Here is a 17978-nt window from a genome sequence, read left to right as displayed (position 1 = left end):
ACACTACACCCCGTTGGATTTTCAGCGTAGTCCGGATAAATCGGGGTAAAATGTTTCATTAGCTGCTACAAAATGCTCAACATGACTGACAGATGTTTTCTCATGGTCATTAACAAACAGATTTCTTATACTCAGTAATCTCCAGCCTCACTCTGCTTTTATTGATATTTCATTAAATGGTCAACACCCCACTGTCCAATAATCTGAAACATTTTTCTGATCAGAAAAAATGATTATACCAGGCAATAAGGCTAATTCTTTTGTTAATTTAAAAATATGTGTGCAGTTTCAATCTTTAGTTATTTCCTACACAGTTAAATATATCCAATGCCTGAAGGATTATAGCTAAAAGATTATTTTAGTTTAGGACAATTTTATTTAAAAAAAGCTCTCTTCATAGTGGTCTCAATTCAAAACAAACTCCTTTGGAAAATTATGGGATTCTTTGGTGTGGACAGAAGCTTAAATTAAAGATTCCATTTGCAGAGTAGATGTCATATTATAGTGACTTCAAATGTTTCTTGATTAATACGATTGCTGTCTTGAATTGCAATGGGTGATTCATTCATTTTAAAAAGGGAGAACAGCATGTTAGCCCTGACCAGATGTTCTCTGCACTTTGTTAAATTAGTCTGGGAAAAGAATGATACTGGTACTGTTAGGAGCAAATACACATTCCAATCAAACACTAGGTGTCTTGTCAGTTTCTGTACAAGGGCCACTGGAGCATGAGAAGATTTTAATAGAGTACCCAGGTCTTCATCATAAATCAATCATTGGATAAGAGAGTCTTTTAAAGAATTAGCTAGAATTGTTCAGTTTGATGAATTTCATATTGCAAAGGAGGTTTAATGATGGTTCATGAAAGGTCACTGTTTCTCTTTTTAGCCCAGAGGCATATTTCAATATGTGCAGCTTCAGGAGAGCCAGTTAGTAATACAGAGTGTGTGAGTGGACATCGGATTAAGAACTATTACTGTAGGTATTGATTAGCTTTATGTTCTCGGTTACTACCTTGGAGAAATCAAAGAAAGCAGACCTTCTTGTCAGCTCAACTGGACTGCCATCGCATCATGACATAGTTTATCTTTGTGAAGCTTTTTATTCCCCGCTGATGTCAGTGTGGCCAGTATCCAGTCACATGCAGAACTTACAGCTGACACACAGGGGAGGCAAAGTAAAGTACGGAGACAGCTGGTGTCCTAGGCTGCTGTCTTTCCAACATTCCTCTTTTTGCCTCCTCCTTGTGACCTTTGGCAGAGTTAAGTGCCTGTTGGTTTTGGCTGGCATATGCCTGAACATATGACAAGTCCAAATGAGTTACGTTGTTGATTACAGCAATATCTTTTTTGTACAGTGTGTATGCAAAACGACACCAATCTCCAATTGCAAATGAGTGGGTCACCATTCATAGTATTCACTACTGTTGGTAAGTCACCTTTTGTCAATGAAAAAACTAGACTAAAGAGTTTGGATATTTTCCTGATGTTTGGTATGCATGATGTCGCAATTATGATGTTTATAAGATTATCATATTTTGGGACTGCAGCTTTAAATTTAGCGTGACTGAAGGGAGTAATGTGGCGTCTGCCTGACATTAAGCCTGGGTAGTTTGACTGTTAGGAACTAAATGAGGGCTTCAATTATTTGTAGAGATGAAGCTGCAAGGTGCCTGAAGGCAATATTGCAGTCTCTGAGTTTACCATGAATAGACTCTGAGTCTGCCAATGTCCCAAAAAGGGGATAGATATACCATATTATAAACAGTTGTGCTGTAGCTGCCATTTATTTTGTAACTGAAAGCGAGTTGAGAAAAAGAATAACTTAATTAGAATTGTTTCCTGGTTGCAATGTTGAGGTATTTCCTTCTTGAAGAGGACAGAGGAAGACAGGTTTGAGATCAGGTTACAGGCTTCCCTAATGATTGCATCCACCAATCCCAGGAGATGATGGATATATCCCAGGGTGGAGGTCATGCCTGGATTGAATATCACCTGCTCTAGATCTAGACCCCACTTTGTGAGCTGTAATCCTGTCTACAGATGAATAGCATTGATCTGACATTGACTGATATTCTAGCTTTTGGTAGACTCTTGTTTCTGTTATCTGGCCATTTCTTTTATCTTCTTTTTTTTTATCCCATGTCTTTGCTGACTAGATATCTCCAGGCATCCAGTCAGTAGTGAGGACTTCCCAGGCATTGTCTCCGATTCTTGTCAGTTTGAGGCTTTGCGTATGACTTCCCTTGTATTACAGGCATGGGAAACCTAACAAGCTTGCATTAAAAGTTGGCACACCATCTAACAGTCTTTGGGCATGTGGTCATCATCCATTTGGCTCATATGCTCCAGCTGATGGAATCACCAGTGATTCATGAGAGCAAACACATTAGGGATCCCAGTAAGTTAGGATATTTCTTTATTTAGCACCCTGTGTTTCCAGGAGATACTCTGGAGTCACTCGAGGTAGTGGAGGTAAAAATATTTCAGCCAATTGTCTTGGTTTGTCATTATTGTCTGCATTTCAGTCTCCTTGTCTAAAGAAGGTTGTTCTGGCCTCAGAGGGAATGCATCAAAATTTTACCAGACTTATTTCTGATATGGCAGAACTGATGTATAAAGAGAGACTGGATCAGTTAGCACTATATTCAGTGGAATTTAAAAATATTAGGGATGAATCTCATAGAAAACTTTAAAAATCCAACAGGACTAGACAGGATAAATGCAGGAAGGATGTTTCTGATGATGGCGTTTGTCCAGAATCAGGTGTCACAGTCTAAGAATACAAGGTAAGATGTTTAGGACTGAGATGAGGAGAAATTTGTTCACCTGGAGAGTGGTGAGCCTGTGGAATTCACTGCAACAGAAAGTAGTTGAGGACAAAACATTGAATGTTTTCAAGAAGAAGTTTAATGTAGTGATCAAAGGGTATGGGAAGAAAGCAGGAACAGGACATTGAGTTTAATGATCAGCCCTGATCACATTAAAGAGTGGAGCAGGCTCGATGGGAAAAATAGCTTAATTTTGCTCCTATCCTACGCATTACAATTTTATGCACTTTAAAAGAAATTGATTGAGAATGTTGAGAAAATCTTTCATCCTTTCCTGATCAGATGCTTTGTACATTTCACTTTGAGGATGACCATTTTTCTTACCAGGAGTGGTAAGTCAATATAGTAATCATGACAAGGATGCAGTTCAGAGTGATACATCTGCTGATGATGAGATCTAGATGGTGCTATCAGTGTCACCTCAGATGTCTTCAGGACACCTCATGACAAGGCTGTTGTTTAAAGTTGTTATACATCAGGAAAAGTTCATACTAACAGATAGCACCAGCAATCTTTGTCTATTTTTGCTCTTCTTGCCAATCCCTAATATCCTACTCATGTTGACCAACTTTTGTAGTCGTTACAAACCCTAATGTTGAAAACCCATAGAATGTACAGTCATGAGGTGCTGGGAATTCTATGGAAAGGAAGTTTCTCACAGAATTGATCATTGTTATCTGGGGAGGAGGTAAACACATACAGGTTAACTGATTATGTGCATGTTGAGTAACAAAAAGCAAGAATTCTCTCTGAACCTTCTGTAGGACTTCATGTGTAGCATCACAAACAGCATTGAAGCGAGCAGGCTAACTGACTAGGGACTGCCAGCTTCGAGTGGCACTAGCTACCCAATGAATCATGAAGATCTTTCCTACCATCAGAATTATGTTCTTTGCAAATGGTGCAATTGTCTGATCTGACCTTTAATGCCATGCCAATGTTAACTGCAAAGCTTGATGTCCTCTCTAAGGAACACGTCTGACTAAATGAAACCTTGAAGTGTCTGATTATCAGGAGACCATTGATCTTATTATCTGACTGAAAGGATAAAACCAATACTATCCACTCAGCTGCAGCAGATGGCAGGAAGTTGTCTGATAGATGACAGATTATTGGCTACAGTATTCCACATGGATTTTACTCCCTTACCTGTCATCCCTCCCAATACACCCAAGGCACTGGGGCTACAGCTGGAGATCTAGTATTAGGGCACAGTGGTGGAACTTCTGCTATGTGTCTGTTGGTCATGGTCTCACGTGAGTCTCCGGTAGTTAAGCTTGCATTTGTGAGCTCCACAGTTAATATGTATCTCACCACAGGCAGGCAGAGAATAACCTCCTCAGCGACATGATCTATGTACAGGTAAACAACCCTTTATCCAAAATTCCGAAATCCGAAAAGCTCCAAAATCTGAAGGTTTCTTCATGAAGTTTTCTTCTCATTAACAAAGTTATTTGGCGTGCAAATGGTTAACCCAACTCCACACCCACTCGATGCGTGTCACGCAGATGCGACATGGGTGGGCGTGGCTCTGCACTGGCAATTTTGTCTCAGAGCTCATAGTACTCACAGTGAATCTGCTTATTGGTAAGATCTTTTTTAAAAAATTTTACCGTCAAGCTGTCACTTTTCCAGAATTCAAAAAATTTCAAATTCTGAAACCCAGCTGGTCCCAAGTGTTTTTTGGATAAAGAATTGTGTACCTGTACTGACAAGGAGCCTTATATATTCAGTGTTCTTTTCAAGTGGTTGTACTGCTAGACAGTGGTAAGAGCTAAAAACAAACGATGATGTGCAGACTAACATGACACTCCAGTTGCCACACTGACACATTTGATGCATTACATCAAGCGTAGATGTACTAGACTTCCCCACAAGTCAATGAATCACACAGACAGAGGTTCTATGTGGTCAACAAAGAGAAAGGTTCACCTAACTTTGTCAGCTTCCACAGCGAGATATGGAAGGAGACAGTTTCTAGTCAAAAAGCTGCACCCTAAAGCCTTCCACAGGTTCTAGCTGATTTGTTCAGGCATTTTCAGGATGAGGAAGAATCCTCAGAACAGGTTTAATTGCTGGCGTTGGAATTAAGAAACTCTCTTGACACTGAGGCAAGCATCTAGAGATGGTCACTTGAAGTTACTACTCAATGAAGTGTGATTAGAGGACCCTATCTGAAGCTAACTGTGAAATCACACAACACCAGGTCATAGTCCAACAGGTTTATTTGGAGGCACTAGCTTTTGGAGCACCGCTCCTTCAGCAGGTGGTTGTGGAGGTTAAGACCATGCTGATCTTAACCTCCACAACTATTTAATGAAGGAGTAGCGCTCTGAAAGCTAGTGCTTCCAATTAAACCCTGTTGGACTATTACCTGGATTTGTGTGACTTATAACTTCGTCCATCCCAGTCCAACACCGGCACATCCAAGTCATAACTGTGAAATGTTAGCTTGAAGGACCCTATTTCTGTGGACAGTTTGATCGAGGTTAAGTATTATAGGAGGAATATAGTTCTGAAGAAGTGTCAATGGACCTGATACTACCAGATCTGCTGAGTTTTCCCAGCAAAGTCTGTTCTTGTTATGAGAGGAATGTTCCTTTTTGTAGTATAAAATTTAATTTGCCTACAGAAACTACGCACTATTAAGGCTTTTATTTAAAAGAAAAACTGTTCCAGTAATAATTTTAAAACATAAGTTTGAATTTTTAAAAAACGTTTTGGTCTACATAGAGATTGTAATAAAATTATTTGAGAATTGTACAAAATACATTTTTTTAGATTGTGGAAAGTAAGAGCTTATGGAAACAGTTATTTAATATAATGTCTAATTCAGAGAGCAGATGATATCAGAAATTGTGGTGCATTGAGATATTAGATTGTATTGTATTTGTCAGATCACAGCTCATTGTCCTTGTTAGCTGCTGCGTTTTAAAGTTCACCATAAAACATAAAATTATTTTCTTGGAATATCAAATATTGTTGTGGGGTTGAATATGCTTTTATTTTTATTTTCCATAAATGGTATTAATTTTCCTTTTAGATAATGAATTTTGTTCCATTTGGATCCTGCTCAATATTACTATGTGACTATTGGACACTCTTTAATTCTCAGTGTCTAATGCTTAAGCAGTGTGGAGACAAGACATCTTTTCAACACAGAATTTTCAAAGGGTGAAGGACGTAAACGTCTTTTTTATCTTCCTTTAATTAAATTAGAAAGATCAACAGTTTTTGCAATGAAGCATCTAAGATGTGAGCTTTTCCAAAACTAATGAGCAATCATTTTTGTCCGTGTACATGCTTTTATTTGAATTGCAGAGATCCACAGTCTCAGCTTGCACATCAGTTTTTTATTTGTGGAAAATCTCAGCATAACATCATGTTTGCATATTTTTGTGTCCACGTCTAAATGAAAGTTTGAATTCTGAGGACTGTGAGCTGTGTGAGATATTCTTTGGGTAACAGATTTCTAGCGACTGATTTAGATGATGTAGAGAGACATTTAAACTTTATTGTGCTCATTAATTCCATTTTGTGCACTTCACTTTGCTGCCTGTGTATAATTAAATCTGTATGATTGGCCTTTTATTCATCATACCCTCCATCAGTTTAATTATAGTGGATACTGTTCTGTCATATAAGAGCTACAATGAAACACAATTTATCTGTCATATTCAGGGTATTCTTTAAAGGGGCCTGCTAACTTCTTCAGGTATCTGTCACTCAGATTTACTGTGCAGCATGGTAATATAAGCTATAATACTTCATTTGTCAACTTCATTGTTCTGCTCAGTTGGATGTGGCTTGTGAATATGACCAGGACGGATCATCTTAGCCCCTTGCTCTGACACAGACTGATTTATTGGGCCCAACAACATTCATTCATATGTTGTTGATAACAGAGCATCTGGTTAGAATTTTAGACATTAAAACAATCCTGAGCAGAAAGTAGTGTTGCCAACATTAGTGGATAATCCTAAGGTGTTCATATGGCACTCATCTGCTATAATAATGAAGGTGTTAACCCATCTGTTAATAGCTCTGTTATAACAGCAGACAGAGAATTCTCATATCAATCATTAGCATTCATTGGCCAATATCAATACCCATAATTTCTGGCACTTTTTTTCATCTTACTTCTTTCTCTAGAAACTATCTACCAATTAGTTTATCTTCTTTTTATGATTCACACATGACATGTGAGCATTATTGGAAAAGTCAGGATTTGTTATCTTCCCTAGTTGCCCTTGAGAAGGTGCTGAGCTGTAATATTGAATCTTTGTAGTCCATTTCTTAATTGTAGGTATGAACAGAGTGCTGTCAAGAAGGGTTTTGACTCAATAATGGTGAAAAAACATAGATATGTTTCCAAGTCAATGGTAACCTTGCAGAATAAATCTTAAACATTTTGTTGCCACTTCGTGGCATGTTTACAGTGGTAAATGTGGTCCCAGTTAAGAGGCTACATTGCTCTGGTCAGTGTCAAGATTCTTCAGTGCAGTCCCAACCCAACCTAGTCCCATCTGCCAGCACCCAGCCCATATCCCTCCAAACTCCATATACCCATCTAGATGTCAGAGTCATAGAGTCATAGAGATGTACAGCATGGAAACAGACTCTTTGGTCCAACCCGTCCATGCGGCCAGATATCCCAACCCAATCTAGTCCCACCTGCCAGGACCCAGCCCATATCCCTCAAACCCTTTCTATTCATATACCCATCCAAATGCCTTTTAAATGTTGCAATTGTACCAACCTCCACCACTTCCTCTGGCAGCTCATTGCATACATGTACCACTCTCTGCATGAAAAGCTTGACCCTTAGGTCTCTTTTATATCTTTCCCCTCTCACTCTAAACCTATGCCCTCTAGTTCTGGATTCCCTGACCCCAGGAAAAAGACTTTGTCTATTTATCCTATCCGTGCCCCTCAACATTTTGTAAACCTCTATAAAGTCACCCCTCAATGTCTTTTAAATGTTGCAATTGTACTAGCCTCCACCACTTCCTCTGGCAGCTCATTCCATACATGTACCTCCCTTTGTGTGAAAAATTTGCCCTTTTGGTCTCTTATATCTTTCCCTCACACCCTAAACCTATGCCCTCTAGTTCTGGACTCCCCCATCCCAGGGGAAAGACCTTGTCTATTTACCCTTTCCATGCTTCTCATGATTTTATAAACTTCAATAAGATCACCCCTCTGCCTCCAATGCTCTATGGCAATCAGCTCCAGCCTGTTCAGCTTCTCCCTGTAGCTCAAATCGTCCAACACTGGCAACATCCTTATCAATCTTTTCTGAACTCTTTCAAGTTTCACAACATCTTTCCAATAAGAAGGAGACCAGAATTGCACGCAACACAATATTCCAACAGAGGCCTAACCAATGTCCTGTACAGTCGGAACATGACCTCCCAACTCCTGTACTCTGATCGACAAAGGAAAGCATACCAAACACCTTCTTCGCTATCCCATCTACCTGCGACTCCACTTTCAAGGAACTATGAACCTGCACTGCAAGGTCTCTGTTCAACAACACTCCCAAGGACCTTACCATCAAGTGTATACGTCCTGCCAAGATTTGCTTTCCCAAAACAGTACCTTGCATTTATCTGAATTAAGCTCCATCTGCCACATCTCAGCCCAGTGGCCCATCTGATCAAGATCCCATTATAATCTGAGGTAACCTTCTTTGCTGTCCACTACACCTCCAATGTTGGTGTCATCTGCAAACTGTATGTTCTGTGTTTGCATCAAATCATTTATGTAAAGGACGAAAAGTAGTGGACCCAGCCCCGATCCTTGTGGCTCTCCAGTGGTCACAGACCTCCAGTCTGAAAAACAATCCTCTACCTCGACCCTCTGTCTTCTATCTTTGAGTCAGTTCTGTATCCGAATGGCTAGTTCTCCCTGTATTCTCTATGACTCTATGCATACATCCAGACTGGTACAGTGTATTCACTTACACTACCCTCTACATGTTGGTCAGGTTTTGGAAGCCAGGTGATGAGTTACTCACCACAGAATTTCCAGTTTCAGACCTGATCTTGTTAGCTCCAGTATACATAGAGCTGGCTCAGATAAGTCTCTGTTAAATAGTAACACACAGAAAGTTGAAGGCATTCAATGGTTCTAAAGTTGACAATTGATTAAATCACAATGCTCCATTCCACTTTCGCATAAGTTTTGATCTGTTTGTTGATTACTGTTGACTGTCATTATATTTTGTCTCGTCGTTTTATGCTTTTTATACACATGAAGCTAAAAGAAAAATTGTACCCCATCAAATTTTCAGTTCCAGGCATTTAGCATTTAAATGTTCATTTTGTGTTCATTTGTGTTCATTTACTTGATCCCCGAGAAATTGCTAACTATATGGGTCAGCCTGAGTTCGTAGCATTCTAGTTTTTAGGTCAGAAGGCAGTAGGTTCGATGTCCCCTTGAGAGACTTGCATTCATGCGGGCATCAGAACGCAGTATTGAGAGAGTGCAGCACTGTCAGGGGGCCATCCTTCAGATGAAATATAAAACAGACACTCTTATGTGAGGCTGTAAAAGATCCTTAATATCAATTGAAAGAGACCAGAGGAGTCCTCCTGCTGCCTTAGCAAATATTAAGCATTCAACTAGCTATAGGGATTAACTGCTGTAAAAACAGGGAGTGTGGAGAAACACAACAGGTCTGCAGTGTTTATAGAGAGAAAACAGAATGAACATTTTGAGCCCAATGTTTTTCAGAATGGGTTCTGGTCACTGGACTCAAAATCTTAACTCTGTTTTCAGTCTACAGATGCTGTCAGACCTTCTGCACTTCTCCACACTGTCTGTTTTTGTTTCAGATTCCAGCATCTATAGTTTTTGGTACTAATGATGTGAAGGTGCCAGTGTTGGACTGGGTGGACAAAGTTAAAAATCACACAACACCGGGTTATAGTCCAGCAGGTTTATTTGGGAGCACTAGCTTTTGGAGCGCTCCTCCTTCATCAAGTAACAAGTGACTTAACGAAGGAGCAGCGCTCTGAAAGCTAGCATTTCCAAATAAACCTGTTGGGACTATAACCCAGTGTTGTGTGATTTTTAACCTTGGCATTTATGTTAGATCTCATTGTAGTTTATGGCAGCTCTTTGTGCAAAGAAATTGGGTGCTGTATTTTCCTACATTTGAACACAGTGTGGAATGTAATGGCCCCTAATAGCAGGTTTCTAGGTGATAATGTGCCTTTTCTGATGACTTCCCACTCATCCCTAATCTGGCTGTGATTAAGGGAAGGCGTGTAGCCAGTAAATGGTCACCACCTTCCTGGACAATTTCCTAGCTGCTGGAAGGAGGCTAGGTAAGCCTACTTGAGCCAAGGGCAAGGGAACAGAGAGTACTCCCCTGGCATGCCTTCCCCTCTCCAAGAAGAGTATGTCTTTCATTCCCTCTATCCCAGGATCTCCTATGCTGGCCACAGTGTTCCTGTTTCTACTCTTTTTCTTCGGTTTTGTTGGAGCTGTTGGCCAATAAAGCTGGCACTTCCTGTGCAGAAGGCCCATCTTTGGCTAATTTACCTTCCTCACAATACTACTTGGCAATTGGGCAGCCTGATGGAGCAGGGGTGAGTTATACAATGTCCCATTTAACAGCAAAACAGGAAACCCCAGCACCCATTAAATTTTGCCCACTGACCAGAAAAATATTTAATTGTCTGTAAAATATTTCGAGACATCCTGAGGTTTCCTTATCCACTTGCATTTCCACAAACAATGTTCCAAACCGTGATTATTGACGGATAAACCATTAGAAGCAATTCTGAGAGACAGGATTAATTTGCTTATGAGAGGCAAGGATGTATCAAGAATATTCAGAGTTGTTTTGTTAAGGGGAGCTCATGAGTGACCAACTTGATTGAGTTTCTTGAAAAAGTGATTGGATGTGTAGATAAGATTAATGATGCAGGCTACTTGGACTTCAACAAGGCATTTGATAAGATCCTGCATAAGAGACTGATAAGAAAGGGAAGAACCATGGAATCCAAAGAATTTTGGCAAATTGGATTCACCATTGGCTCAGTGGTAGGAAGCAGAGAGTAATAGTTGAGGGGTGCTTTTCTTACTGGAAGTCTGTGTCTAGTGGGGTTCCCACAGGGGTCAGTGTTGAGACCTTTGCTGTTTATAGTTTATGTAAATGATTTAGGCTTGGATGTAGGAGGGTCGAGCAATAAATTGTAGATGATACAAAAATCATTGAGGTGCTAAACAATAAAGGAGACAGCCTTAAATTACAAGGTTAAAAATCACACAACACCAGGTTATAGTCCAACAGGTTTAATTGGAAGCACACTAGCTTTTGGAGCACCATTCCTTCATCAGGTGTTAAATTACAGGAGTTATAGATGGGCATTTCAGTAGTAAATGGAACTCAAACTGGATAAATGTGAGATAATGCACCTAGACAGGACAAACAAGGCAAGGGCATGCATGATGAACAGTTAGGATCCTGGAAAGCACCTAAGATCACCTTGGTGTGCATGACCACTGGTCTCTGAAGGTATCAGGAAAAGTGGATCAACTGTTCAAGAAGACATAAGGGATATTTGCTTTTATTAGCTGAGGCAGAGACTTTAAGAGCAGGGAGGTTATGCTGGGACTGTATAAAACATTGATTAGGCCACAGCTAGAGGATTGTGTGCAGTTCTGGAAACCACATTATAGAAGGGATGCGTTTGAACTGGAAAGGTTGAAGAGAATAGTTTCTAAAAGGTTGCCTGGGCTGGATAATTTTTCGTTAAAAAGGAGATTGGAGAGAATAGGATTGTTTTCCTTGAAGAAGAAAACATCAAGAGGGGGCATAATAAAGACATCTAAAATTCTGAGGGGGATAGAAAAGGGAGGCAGGAAGCAACTTTTCCCCTTGATGGATGGATCAAAGTCCAAATGGGAATCTGGAATTCATTACCTGTAAGGGTGATGATGATAGTTTGATGCATTGTCACGTGTATGTAAATACAGTGAAAAGCTTTGTTTGTGAGCAGTACAGGCAGATCGTAATAAACAAGGACATACAGATCAAAGGGTGAAAAAAAAACTTGGATTGACTGAGGCATACAGGTTACACTGCACAGGACATGCACAAAACAAGATCAACATCAACAAGATCAACATTATTTGAACTTAGCCCATTCATCAGTCTAATAATGGCAGGGAAGAAGCTGTCCTTGAATTTGTTGGTGTGTGCATTCAAGCTGCTGTATTTTCTACCTGACGAGCAAGGTTATAAGAGAGCATTACTGGGGTGCAATGGGTCTTTGGTGATTTGGTAGCCTCTCTGTGGTAACGAGAGGTGTAAACAGAGTCCATGGATGGAAGGCTGGCTTCCATAGTGATCTGGGCTGTGCATACAACCTTCTGTGGTTTCTTATGAACTTGCAGTTGTCATACCAAGCCATTATCACCCAGATAATAAACTTTCTATGGTGCATCTATAAAAGTTGGTGAGAGTCCTTATGGACATGCCCAATTTCCTAACTACCTGAGGAAGAAGAGGCAGAAACCCTCTTAATATTTAAAAAATATTTACATGTGCACTTGTGATGCTAAGGCTTATAAGGCTATGGCCCAAATGCTGGAAAATGGGATGAGACTAGTGAGGTGGTTGTTTTAGATCAGCATGGACACGATGGACTGAGTGGCGTTTTACTATGCTGTAGATCCCTGTATCTTTATACTTAAATTTATGGCTTCTGTTATAATATTATTTGTTAATAAATCTTGATTTCCCTTACAAAAATACTATGTGAAAATGCTTGCAGATATTGGATAAATTTACAATAAAAGCATTCATTTCATTTTCCTTCAGCTCTACATCATTTGTTGACATGTCATGTATTAACTTTTTTTGTGCTTTAACAAATAAATGTTTCAAATATGGCTGTAGGATGTATGGTTCTCTGACATTTTGATTCATCTTACACATTCAAACATTAAAAGTTTATCACAGATTTAGCATCTTGGTGTAGAACTGGTATCTCCCAGTGACTTGCATACAAATGAATACTCTACTGGGAATCCTTTAACATTGCATATTAAAGTTTTTTTTAAAAATAACAGGTTCCGTTTCATGCCAACACCTATCCTCCAATGAAAAGTAATCACATATTAATTGAAAATGTTCATAATGTCGAGCTTTGACTATTAATTTCTGTTCAGTATATGTATCCTGAAAAAGGCAATAATTAACAATTTTTTTTTACACCTTAACCAAGAAGAGTTTGTGAAATAGACTTTGTTTGCAGCTGCCAATTTGGAAATATGCGTTTTTAGGATTATTAAGGTATTGAAATGTAGTTGATTATTTTTGCTTAAAAGCATTTTAATATTTGGTTTGAGATATTTCAGTCTCCTGTTTCATGGTCAATCGAAACATTATTCTCTGAAAAGGAAGTATCTGTAGTGTTACAGGGAAAATGACGCCTGCAGAAAGCTGGTACAATGGACCAAATAACCTTCTTTGTTCTAACAATTTAGTGATTCTGTGAAGATGTTTTCCATTCGATATTATTAAAAAGTATAGTTTGGGTGATAGCTGTCAGCACCTTCCCATGTAACTGCAAAAGGTGTACCATCTGTCCCTTCACCCCTTCCCTGCTCACTGTCTAAGAGCCTAAACAGTCTTTCCAAGTGAAGCAGCATTTCACGCGTACCTCTTCAAATCTGGTCGACTGTATTTGCTGCACCCAATGTGGCCTACTCTACACTGGAGAAATCAAATGCAGACTGGGCGCCCGCTTTGCAGTACAACTCCAGTCTGAGCCCTAACCTTCCCGTAGCCGGTTACTTTAACACAGCATACTGCTCGCATGCCCACTTGTCTGTCCTCGGCATGCTGCAATGCTCCAGTGAATCACAGCACAAACTGGAAGAACATTTTATTTCAGATCAGGCACTTTACAACTGTCTGGACTTAACATTGAGTTCAACACCTTCAATTTTGAACTCATTCCAATTCCTTCCCTTTCTCTTGTCTTTACTTGTTATACTCTCTATCGCCATGTGCTATTTCCCCTCTCCCCATCCCAGTAGGACCATCTGTTCTTCCAAGTTTGGCAGTTAGACACAACATTGTTCTGCCATTCTCATTACTTAATCTGCACTCGCAATACCCTTTCTCCCCCAGCATTCCACTACTCCCAACTATAGCATAAATGCTGGCCCCTCCACGCTTCATATCAGCTCTGATGAAGAGTCATCTAGACTCGAAATGTTAGCTTGCTCTCTCTCCATGGATGTTGCCTGACCCACTGTGATCTCCAGCATTTATTTCTTTTCAGTACAGATTCCAGCATCTGCAGTAATTTCCTCCTATGAATGTAAGTCATTCTGGGGCTAGAATTTCCTTAAAGTTCTTATACCTCTGTTATAGCGGTAAAATCATCTGCACAGACCTGCCAACAGGTTTTGTGGGCTATTCAGCCCCTTGAGCCTGCTGTACCAGTCAATAACATTATAACCAATCTGATTACTTCACGACTCTACCTGACCGTGATAACTTTTCAACCCTTTGCTTAGCAAGAATCTTCCCACTTCTGCCTTAAACATATTTAAAGACCGTGTTTCCACTGTCTTTTGAGGGAGAGAGTTCCAAAGTCTCTCATCATTTATCTTAAATCGACAACACCTTAGTTTATTGTGACCGCTGACTCTAGATTGCCCCACAAGGGGAAACATGTTCTCCACATTCACTCTGTGAAGATCCTGCAGGATCTTGTGCATTTTAATCAAGCTATGTCTTGCACTTCTAATTTTCTAAGAATCCAATCTTTCCTCTTAAGACAATCTACTCACACCAGGTACTGGTTAAGTAAATCTTCTCTGAACTGCCCTTAATGCACACATCCTTCTTAAGTAAGGTGAGCAATACTGTATTCAGTACTCCAGATCTGGTTTCACCATTGCTGTCTAACTGAAGCTTTTTAATTCAACCCACAGCAAACAATAATGTTCCATTAGCTTCTCTAACTATTTGCTAAACCTGCATACTAATCTTTTGTAATGTTGCTATCATGTTGGCGCAGAGTCATAGAGACATACAACACAGAAATAGACCCAACTCATCAATGCTGACCAGATATCCGAAATTAATCTATTCCCATTTGCCAGCAATTGGCCCATACTCCTTCCAGCCCTTCCTATTCATGTGCCCCTCCAGATGCTTTTTAAATGTTGTAATTGTTCCAACCTCCACCACTTCCTTTGGCAACCCATTCCATACATGCTTTGCCCACTGCATGAAAAAGTTGCCTTTAGGTCCCTTTTATATCTTTCCCCTCTCACCTTAAACTTATGCCCTCTTGTTTTGGTCTAACCTACTCTTGGAAAAAGACCTTGGCTATTCACCCTATCCATGCCTCTCATGATTTTGTAAACCTCAAAAAAATCACCTCTCAACCTCCAAAGCACCTGGGAATAGCTTAATCATTTCAGCATCTCCCTATAGCTCAAAGCATCCAACGTGATGGTTTAGTAGTTAGCACTGTTGCCTCACAGTGCCAGGGACCCGGTTTTGATTCCAGGTGACTGTCTGTATTGAGGTTGCATATTCTCCCTATGTCTGCGTGCATTTCCTCCAAGTGCTCTGGTTTCCTCCCACAGTCCCAGCAGGTTAGCTCGATTGGACATGCTAAATTGCCCAGAGTGTTCAGGGATGTATGGATTAGGTGCATTAGTCAGGGGAATTGTAGAGTAATAGAATAGGGGAAAGGGCTGGGTGGGTTACTCTTCAGAGGGTCAGTGTGGACCTGTTTGGCCAAATAGCCTGATTCCACACAGTAGGGATCCTATGATCTTTGTAAAACCTTTCTGCAGCCTTTCAAGTTTAACAGTATCTTTCCTCTAAGAGGGTGATGAGAATTGAACTTCCAAAAGTGGCCTAACCAATGTCATGTACAGCCGCAACATGACCTCCCAATTTCTATATTCAATGTAATGACCAATAAAGGCAAGTGTATCAAATGCCTTCTTCGCTACAGTGTCTACCTGACTCCAGCTGCACGGAACTCTGAACCTGCACCCCAAGGTCTCTTTATTTAGCAACACTCCCTAGGATCGTACCATTAAGTGTATAATTCCTGCCCTGATTTGCCTTTCCAAAGTGCAGCACCTCACATTTATCTGAATTAAACTCCATCTGCCACTCCTTGGCCCACCAACCCATCTGGTTCAAGGTCCTGTTGTACTCTGAGGTAGCCTTCCTTGCTACACATCCAATTTTGGTGTCATCTGCAAACTTACTAAACATAGATTAGATTAGGTTACTTACAGTGTGGAAACAGGCCCTTTGGCCCAACAAGTCCACACCGACCTGCCGAAGCGCAACCCACCCATACCCCTACATTTACCCCTTTTACCTAACACTATGGGCAATTTAGCATGGCCAATTCACCTGACCCGCACATCTTTGGACTGTGGGAGGAAACCGGAGCACCCGGAGGAAACCCACGCAGACACGGGGAAAATGTGCAAACTCCAACAGTCAGTCACCTGAGTCGGGAATTGAACCTGGGTCTCTGGCGTTGTGAGGCAGCAGTGCTAACACTGTGCCACCGTGCCACCCGTAAACATACTTCCTATGTTCACAACCAAATCATTTATATAAATGACAAAAAGCAGTGGACACATTTATATAAGTGAAATATAATTTTCCAGGCTGTATTCTTCAGTAGCAGACTGCAGACAGATGTGAAAGGAATAGTAGCAAACTACTGCGGATGCATGAGAAGGAATAATGTCTGATTCTTCCTCTCCTCACAAATAACTTCAGTGTGTATCTTAGCACTGTTTTGAATTATGACCATATAGGCAACATCTGGATTCAAAGAGGTGTCAGGCATGGTACCAATCTAAAGAAGAAGAATGCAGAACAGAACTTAAGCAGTGACTCCTGCTTGATGTAAATATAGGCAGGAATCACTGGTTTCTGGGTGTGGATGTTCCCAAGCTGTCCAGAAATATTATTCCTACCATCTGGAAGGAGGGGAGGGGCAAACCCCATCATCTCATCAAGGCAAGATAGTGCAGCTGGTTTGGCAAGGTGACATTCAGAATATGCTTTCTTTCTTTTCAATGCATCCTGAGGACTAGCACATGCTTCACACTCTTAAAGCAACACTTTCACATCTCTTTACAAAGTACTATCAGCAGCTTTGACACTGCATCTATCATTGTGGCTAACCAGCACTCTGCACAGCAGTTATTTACATGCACAATCTGAGAAACCATTTAACATTTTAATGGCTTCATATGCCCACATCACTTACTTCACCTCTCCCATGCCACTTCTGTCATACTGTCATCTTTCCCTGTGTCCTTAACCACTCTCTAATGAGGTCCTGTGGTCATCTGGGACTGGGATGACTTTGCTTCTTTATTCCAAGTGAGTAATGCTCACCCATTCTTATCATGTACCTTCCTTTTTCTGTAGATAAACCACAGTGCATTAAAGTAAACGAGCAGAAGAGGAAAATGTCGAGGAGACTTATTACTTAGATGCCACCCAAAGATTTCTTTATCTTCCCTGATTAGGAAGGAAGGCCTAATGTTAAAGAAAATGGAATTGTGACAACTGTCTGCATATTGAGAGCTGCCATAGAGGACCTACTGATTGTTATCATTGGCTATCTAGTGATTGAGGGAATGGAATTCATTTCTGTTTCAGTGACTGCATAGGAATGTTGTGACCTCTGGTTGATAAATCACTTCTCCTTCATGTTGAATACTGCTTGGAAGAAACACTGATGATTGCTATGTCACAAAATGGATTCTGGGTAGAGATTTCAATGTCCAATCACCAAAGTTGTCTTCACACCACAACTATGATAAAGATGGTCAATTCCTAAAGAATGTAGCTTTGCACAGAATTTGTTTGTGGCAGATAGTGAGAAAACAAACAAAGGGAAGAAAGCCTACTTGACCTCACTGACACCAATATTCCTAGATCTGTTTATGAGAATGTTTGTAAGGGTGACCATTGTGGATTTCATGTGGAAACAAAGTTCCACTTTCCAACGTGTTGTGGGACACCATGATTGCACTAAACAGGATAGATTTAGAAAGGTCTACTATCTCAAAATTACAGACTCATCCAGGAGGACTGTGAGCTACCAGCCACAAA

This window comes from Hemiscyllium ocellatum, chromosome 4 (genome assembly GCF_020745735.1).
Source record: "Hemiscyllium ocellatum isolate sHemOce1 chromosome 4, sHemOce1.pat.X.cur, whole genome shotgun sequence".
Classification (NCBI taxonomy): domain Eukaryota; kingdom Metazoa; phylum Chordata; class Chondrichthyes; order Orectolobiformes; family Hemiscylliidae; genus Hemiscyllium; species Hemiscyllium ocellatum.
Note: the sequence above shows the minus strand (reverse complement) of the source record.